Raw genomic sequence first — 8,676 nt, 5'->3', positions numbered from 1 at the left:
TGGAGGGGTCAGAGGGGAGGACCCAATAGAGGTCTTTAAATACTTGAAGGGCTTTGATTCAATATGAGTTGCTTAAGATTGTTGTATTTAAGAGTTGGGACACAAAAGAGATGTAGAACTAATAAACAAATTTTCCAACTTCCCCCCACCCATTCCCCCTCAAAAATCTGTTTATGAATCTCTGAAATATTGATCTCATTCTTCCCTGTTCCTAAATACTCCCAGGATTTAGAGAACTTAATTGACCAACTTCCAGACCTCATAATATTTTGTTGGGTTCCTCATCTCTATTCTCTCACCTTCTCTGTCCAAGGATGGACTAGACATTCAGCTTGAATGCATGTTAGAGCCCAGAGGGGTAACAGGGAGAGGGGAAAATGTATCCCCCTCTGTGAAAGGAGCTGGGGAATAAAGAGTAGAGAAATGAGGGGCCCCATAGCTGGGATGACTGAAAGGAGGGCCTGGAGGTAGGGGAAAAGCCATAGGTCCCCCAGGGAAGGAGCCACTTGCCTCAATATCCTCTCGGGGTGAATTGCCACTTGCTTTGCTTGCCCTTCTGGTGCCGGTTACAAAACCAAACCCGGACAACATCTTTGTCAAGGCCCAGCTGCTCAGCGATATTGCTAATCTGCTGAAGTGTGGGTTTGGGACACTGGAGAAACATGTTCTCCAGGCTTCCCCGAACTCCATTCTCAATGCTTGTGCTTCCTCTTTCTGGCTTGTTGAAGGACTGTCTCAGCCTTGCACATCTCCTGAAGGTGGTCCTTGTCCTCAGCTGCTTCTAGCCACTTCTGTAGCAGAGGTCGGAGCTGACACATGTTCTTGAAGCTAAGTTGTAGGGCCTCAAAGCGACAGAGGGTGGTCTGGCTAAAAACCTTCCCAAAGAGTGCCCCCAAGGCGATGCCCACATCAGCCTGGGTATAACCCAGAGTGATCCTCTTTCGCTTTAGTTCCTTGACAAACTGCTCCAGTGGCTCTGGGGAAGGGTCTCCTGTGGCTGCTCGTCTCCACTCTCCGCGGGCTCAGTCTTGGAGACCCGGGCAGCGGCGCGGGGCTCCGGGGGCTGCCCTCGGAAAGGCTCTCAACCCGAGCTCCGGAGTCGCCGTCGGCGGCAGCGATCTCCTGGGCAGGTGGAACCATCGCTCCCAGGTTGGGCTGAGGCTCACAGTAGACACCCCCTCCCCACATTTCGTACAAATGGCACGGGGCCATTCCCCACCGCCGGGCCCCGGTCCGGTTCCAGTCCCTCCGGGTGGGCCTTGGAAGCCCGGCCAATTCCAAGTAGGCTCTGACCCTCCGGCCCCGCCACCACCTGGGGGTGGCGAGAAATATTCAGGAGCCGGGTGTCCGGCTGTGAGGAAGCCGGGGTCCCCCGACCCGGGGATTTAAGGACCTTAACATTTTCGATAGATGTGAGATATCTTAAAGCTGTTTCATTTTGCCTTTCTCTAATCAAGCGTAACTTGTGGATTTTTTTTTTAATGAAAAACTTCCTCTTCATAATCTTTTGCCATTCATCAATTGGGGAATGTATCTTATTTTTATAAATTTGACAAATTTCCCTATTTAACAGAAAAAAATCCTGCAAATTTTCAAAATTTTATTTCACTATAGGTAACTTTTAACTAATTATAGTTTTCCTGATTATCTTTTTTAGTTAGGTCTATTTTCACTCTTGCATTTTAGGAGATTATGATGGCTACCTTTGCCTTATTTACTTCAGCTGAAGTATTATAGATTTTAGTTCATCTCTTTAACTCTGTCTTTCTGCTTCAACTGCGTTTTTATAAACAAGATATTAGTGGATTCTTCTTCTTTATTCATGCTTCAAATTTATAGTTTAGTTTAACTCATTCTAATTTTCATTTATGATTATGTATTACTCTCTATCCTAATTTCTTCCATTTCTTCTTTTCTCTTTTTTAATCTGTTCCCTCCTCAAAAGTATATATTGTTTCCTCTTAATATCAGTCCCCCTTCAATCTCATCACTGTTCCCTCCTATTATCCTATATGGTAAGATAGATTTTTAAACCCCACTCTGTGTATACAAAATTGCTCTCTCTATGAAGCAATTCTGATGAGAGTGAAGTTTAAGTATTGCCTGCTACCACCACCTCATATTTCCTCTACTATAAAAGCTATTCCTTGAATGCTACATTTTTGTGCAATATTTTTTTTCTTTTATACCTTCCATTTCCCTATTCTTCTAAATTGATTTCTAATACTTTCATTTTTTATATGGAGAGCATTCCAACAAAATTGACATATACCCATGCCCTCTTTCTATTCAGACTCTTAAATTCTCTAATACTGACAAAAGTTCTTAGGAGTTTCATATAACATTTCCACATATAAAAATGAAAACAGTTTGACATTATTGAATCCTTTATGGTTAACATTTCAACCTAATCTTTTGTTCTGGAATAATTAGAAGTCATTTATTTCACCAATTATCCAATTTTATCCCTGAAGGATTATACTCACTGTTACTGGGCAAGTTATTCCTGCTTCCTTTTGGGGAAATCATAAGCTAAGCCCCTTGCTACTTTATTGTAGAACCTACTAAATCTTGTGTCAAGCTGATTGTATCACTTGAATTTTTTTCCTGTTTGAAAAATTTTCTCCTTGAGCAAGGAACACTCAAATTTGACTTTCAAACTTTTGAGAATTTTGTTTGTTTTTTATTTTGGGATTTCTTCAAGGAGATTATTGATAGATGCCTTAGTTCATATTTTTTACTTCAGTATTGAAGCTATCAGGTAACTATTCTTTTATAATTTCTTGAAATACAATTTCTAATTCCTTTGATCTTGAATTTCAGAAAGTCCAATAATTTTTGTTATTGTTCTGTGATCTATTTTACAAGACAGTTGCTTTTCTAATGTTATAATATATATGTGTATGTATATATATATATATATATATATATATATATATATATATATATATATTCTCAGTATTTGACTTGTTGACTGTTCCATATTGCTTCCAGAAAGGTTGGATCTGTTCACAACTGCACTAGTAATGCTTTAATTTTCCAATCATCCCACAATCTCTCCAACTTTGATCATTTTCTAATTTCATCATGTCCAATCTGATAGGTGTGAGCTGTTGCTTTAAATTTTACTTCTGTCCAATTTTAATTTTAAGATATATTCATTTTTATGTGAGGTTTTGTTCTTTATTTTGTTTTATTTTTCACCTGAAATATCATTTTTTAAGGAATTCAATGAATTTTTGTTCATCCTTTTCCATGGGGCCAATTTTGCTTTTTAAAGTGTTCCCCTCTTCTCAGTGAATTTTTTTCCTCTTTTATATATGACGTGTTTTTTAACATGATATTTTTTCAGTTTTTTTGTCTTTCCTTTACCAAACTCTTAACTTTTTATCGTTTTATTGTATTTTCTGTATTCTATTCTCATTTTTCCTCCACTTCTGTTATTTGTCTTTAAAATACCTTTGTGGGGGGCAGCAAAGTGGTATAGTGGATAGAGCACTGGCCCTGGAGTCAGGAGTACCTGAGTTCAAATGTGGCCTCAGACACTTAATAATTACCTAACTGTGTGGCCTTGGGCAAACCACTTAACCCCATTGCCTTGGAAAAACTTAAAACTGTTCATACATTTGATCCAGCAATTCCAATTCTAGTTCTATATTCAGAAGAAATTATACATAAAGGAAAAGTCCAACATGTCCCAAAATATTTATAGCAGCTCTTTTTTGAAGTGGCAAAGAATTGGAAATTGAGAGGATGCCCATCAGTTAGGGAATGGGAATCAAAGGGAGAATGGAATTGAATACTGTGGAATACAATTGATCTATAAGAAACCATAAATGGTGGAACTCTAGAGAAGCATGGAATGGCTTAAGGGATCTGATGCTGAGTGAAAGGAGTAGAAACAAGAGAACAATTTACACAAACACAACAACATTGTATGATGAGCAACTTTGATAGAAACAGCTCCTCTCAACATTTCAGAGAGCTAGGACAACTGTATTAGACTGGCTATGGACTATGTTATCCCTATCCAGAGGAAGAAAAATAAAACAAAGCAACATGCACACACACACACACACACACACACAAACACATACACACACACAAAGAACCCTTAAGAATTTGATAAGCAATTTATAAAAAATCATCTTTTATGTGTCTCTTTCCCTTAATCTGAATTCCTCCTAATGAAAATAAACAATCTGTAACAGGTTTAACATATTATGTATGTACAATGCTAACCTAACTGTTTGCCACTGAGGGGAGGTAGGGTGGGAAGGGTGGGTAGAAGGAAATTTTGTAACTTAAAAAATATGCACATGCCTATGAATAAAATAAATTTTAATAACGCAAAATTGGACTAATGGAAGTTAATGGCCTTATGGGACATCAAGAAACAATAAAAACAAAATCTTAAGAGTAAAAAAAAATGTGAAATATCTCATTAGAAAACAAATTAGGGAGCTGCTAGGTAGCTCAGTGGATAGAGCACCGGCCCTGGAGTCAGGAGTACCTGAGTTCAAGTCCAGCCTCAGACACTTAATAATTACCTAGCTGCCTGGCCTTGGGCAAGCCACTTAACCCCATTGCTTTACGAAAATCTATAAAACAAAAACAAAAACAAAAACAAATTAGCTGGAAAATAAAGATAATGTAAGAATAATTGGACTACATGAAAGTCAAGATAAAAGGAATATCCTTCTTTAATATCTAAGAACCAGAGGACAAAATAAAAAAAAATGATAATTCCATTAATCTTTTCTTTAAAAAGATTACAAAATGAAAACTCCTATGAACATTGTGGCCTAATTAGGCAAAGAAAAAAATATTGTAATCATCCAGAAAGAAACAATTCAAACATTGCAGTCACAGTTAGGACTACAAGAGATTTTACAATTTCTACATTGAAAGAGCTGAGAGCCTATAATATAATAGGACAGAGTAGATGACTCAGATATGACTCTCATTGGAACTGGCTCAAAGAAAAAATAATGTACACTCTTAATTGGATATAGACATTTATAAATCTATACTAACCTAAAGGGAAGAGAATAAAAGAAGTTAGGGAGATTATTCAAAGGAGGTTTGGGGAGGTTATTGAAGGAAAACAGCTTTGAATAAAGACAGTTTATTTGTTTTGTTTTGTTTCATTTTGTTTTAGGCTTTTGTAAGGCCATGGGGTTGAGTGGCTTGACCAAGACCACGCAGCTAGGTAATTATTAAGTGTCTGAGGTCAAATTTGAATTTAGGTCCTCCTGACTCCAGGGCTGGTGCTCTGTCCACTGCACTACCTAGCTGGCCTCTGAATAAGGACAGTTTAAAAGGAGAGAGAGAGAGAGAGAGAGAGAGAGAGAGAGAGAGAGAGAGAGAGAGAGAGAAAAGGAAATAAGGGGAAACAGTATGGAAGGAAAGACAGTTAATGATTACGGGCAAGGGTAATTTACATTGTTTCTCTTATAAAGGACTCACCTATAAAAAAAAGAGTATTGAAGCAAATTTATCATATTAAAAGTCATTCCCCAGTTGATAAATCATCAAAGATATCAACAGATAGCTTTCAGGATGAAAAAATCAAAGGTTATTATAGTCATATTTTTAATGACTCTCAATCAATAGCAATTAAAGACAGGTAAATTAAAACTACTCTGAGGTTACCCTTCACATCTGTCAGTTTGGCTAACATGACAGAAAAGGAAAATGACAAATGTTGTAGAAATATAGGAGAATTGGGTCAGGAAAACATTATTGGGGGAGTTTTGAACTTATCCATCCTTTCTGGAGAGCATTTTGTAACTATGCCCAAAGGGCTATAAAAGTTTGTATAACCTTTGATCCAGTAATACCACTACCAGTTCTATGACCCAAATAAATGAGTTTTTTTTTTTTTTAGGAAAAGGATCTATATTTACAAAAAAAAGAAAAATCAGTAGCTCTTTTTTTGTGGTGGCAAAGAATTAGAAATTGGGGAGGTACTCATGCATTTTGTAATTAATGAATAAGTTATAATGGGAATACTATTTTTCTATAAGTATGATGAAAATGACCATTTCAGAAAAACTTGGAATTATGCAAACTGATACAAAGTAAAGTGAGCCAAACCAGAACAACAGTGTATATAGTAGAAACAATATTGTAAGATGATCAATATCTATGACAGCTGTTCTCAGCAATACAATGATTCAAGAAAATTCCAAAATTTATTACACAACAAATATATTATCCTCTTCAAATAAAAGGATTCATGGAATCTGATTATAGCCTGAAGCATGCGTTTTTATTTTACTTTCGTTATCCCACATATATATATATATATATATATATTTTCTTATTTTGGTCAGTGTTTTCTTTCACAAAGTGAGTAAAGAGCAAATATATGTTGCATGACTGCAAGTGTATAACATATCAAATTGTTCATGTTCTCAATAAGAGGGAGAGTTAGAAATGTAGACAGAAGGGATTTTGTAATTCAACATTTTAAATAAATGAATACTAAAATTGTTTTTGCTAATAATTTGAAAAAATAAATTTGTTTTTTCTCTTGTAGTTTATTTAATTTTGTACAAATTTTCCCTTTGTTCTCACTTTCCTCTGCATTATTTCATTCAATTATTTACAAGTTCCCCTGAAACTATTCCTTTCATAATTTCCTATGAAAGAGTAGTATTTCATCACATTAATACATTATAAAGTCATTCCCAATTGATGAGAACTCTCTTTGTTTGAAGGTGTTTGGTAGTATAAATTCATCTGCTAATAAATATTGATATAATGAATTCTCTTCCTTTCTGTCTTTTCTCACTTTTAGATATAGCATTAATAGTAGTTTTCTGGGGAAAAGTTCAAAATATTTTGTCCATATTCCAAAATTCCATCTAGAATGATTATAATTCACCACTCTACCAATAGCACAAAATATTCATGAATTCTATAAGCCTTTAAAACATCTATCCCTTGTTTTATTTTTATTAAATAATCTCCTAGTTTTATTTATTAATTCGTATTTTTTTAACTTTCAAATTTATTAATCCCCTCTTTGATTTTCAGAATTCCCAGTTTGGTATTTAATTGGGAATTTTTTTATTTGTTCTGCTTTTAGCTATTTTTTTTTAATTTCATGTTTAGTCATTGAATTGATCTTTCTCTATTTTATTAATATAAAAAGTTAGATATATAATTTTTCCTCTTACTACTACTTGGGTTGCATCGCTTAAATTTTAGTATGTTGTCTTATTGTTTTTATTCTCTTTAATTAAGTTATTGATTTTTTTATATGAGTCATTCTTTAGCCCATGTATTCTTTAGGATTATTTTATTTAGTATCCAATTAATTTTAGTCTATAGTTAAAAAATATATGCTTTATAATCTCTTTCTGATCAATTACCCACCCCCTCCCTTTCTTTCTCTGGGCTGAAAGGTACAAGAAGTTGCCACTTATGATAGTCAACTCCAAAGTCTGTACTGGGATATCACCTGTGCTGGACTGTACTTCACTCCTATGTCATTAAGACAAGACTTTCATATTGATTGGTCTTTCTTATTGCCTTAGGCTAGAAGATTGTTTAACTGCATGTTTTTTTTTTGTTTGTGCCACTCTAGAATTCATTTTGATGTGTTAATTTAAAGTTTTTTGGAGGGCAATTTAGGAGACCTTAAGTGAGTGCCTGCCTTTACTCTGCTATCTTAAAGAAAATAATTTAGAAGGATTTATTTACTTTGGGTACCACAATGACTAATAATGATTCACATGGGTCAATGATGAGGAACATCTCAATCTATCAAGGAATTGATCAAGATGTAAAAATTATATGTGGACATATTCAATATAAAGAATAATTGGCTGACTAAGTACTTTTGTTAGAAATGTTTATTTTTATATTTTCTTTCTGAAAATGGTAAATATTTGTGATGGGAAAAATTGAATGTCTGTTCATTTAAGAAATAATATTGAATTTTAAATCATTATTGAAATTAGATAGCATTTTGCTTCTTCATTGTCTGACATAGTAGATACTTAAAATATTTCATTTTGACTAATTGGGGATTAAAAGATATGTAGAAAAAAGTGGATTGCCCTGCTCTAAATGTGGTATATGGACTGAGTTTAAAGGTACATAGGGATTTCAAAAGATAGGACATGATAAAAAATAAATAACTCAGGCATGGTATGGCAAAACGTCATTTCAAAGGAACAGAGGGGAGAGATAAGGAATATTCAACAAAAATAAATTTATATATATATATATATATATATAAATTAAAATGTATAAAAAAAAGATTAGAAGAAAATTGACAGGCAATTTTCCAAAACAATTCAACTTAACGGTTAGTAAAATCACATTTAGATTGATCTCTTTTCTTTGATTTCTTAATTGATAGTGAGGAAGTAGCATTATACTTAAAATAATGAGGTCAAAACAGAATCACTGATAAATATTTACAAAAGAATTTCATTATAGAGACTAAGGAAATTTTAAAGGCACTTTATGTTCATCTTCTATGATATTAATATGATATAAGCAAAATTATAAAGATCACTAAAGGTACTTTTACCAAAATAAAGGATTGCTGAGAAGGCTTTGGTAACTACCAACTCTGAGACAACTGTTGGCAGTAATATTCCAAAATGAGTTTTCAAAGAATCACTAATCTCACACCTGCAATCTTCTGGCACTACC

General features: G+C 34.4%; 1 pseudogene; it reads right to left on the bottom strand.

Annotated features, from left to right (window-relative positions):
- Positions 1-327: 327 nt before the first annotated feature.
- On the bottom strand, positions 328-818 carry LOC141489795 (POU domain, class 5, transcription factor 1 pseudogene; annotated as a pseudogene).
- Positions 819-8,676: the final 7,858 nt, after the last annotated feature.

Source organism: Macrotis lagotis, chromosome 5 (genome assembly GCF_037893015.1).
Source record: "Macrotis lagotis isolate mMagLag1 chromosome 5, bilby.v1.9.chrom.fasta, whole genome shotgun sequence".
Lineage (NCBI taxonomy): Eukaryota > Metazoa > Chordata > Mammalia > Peramelemorphia > Peramelidae > Macrotis > Macrotis lagotis.
Note: the sequence above shows the minus strand (reverse complement) of the source record. Positions and strands in the feature narration are given on the sequence as shown.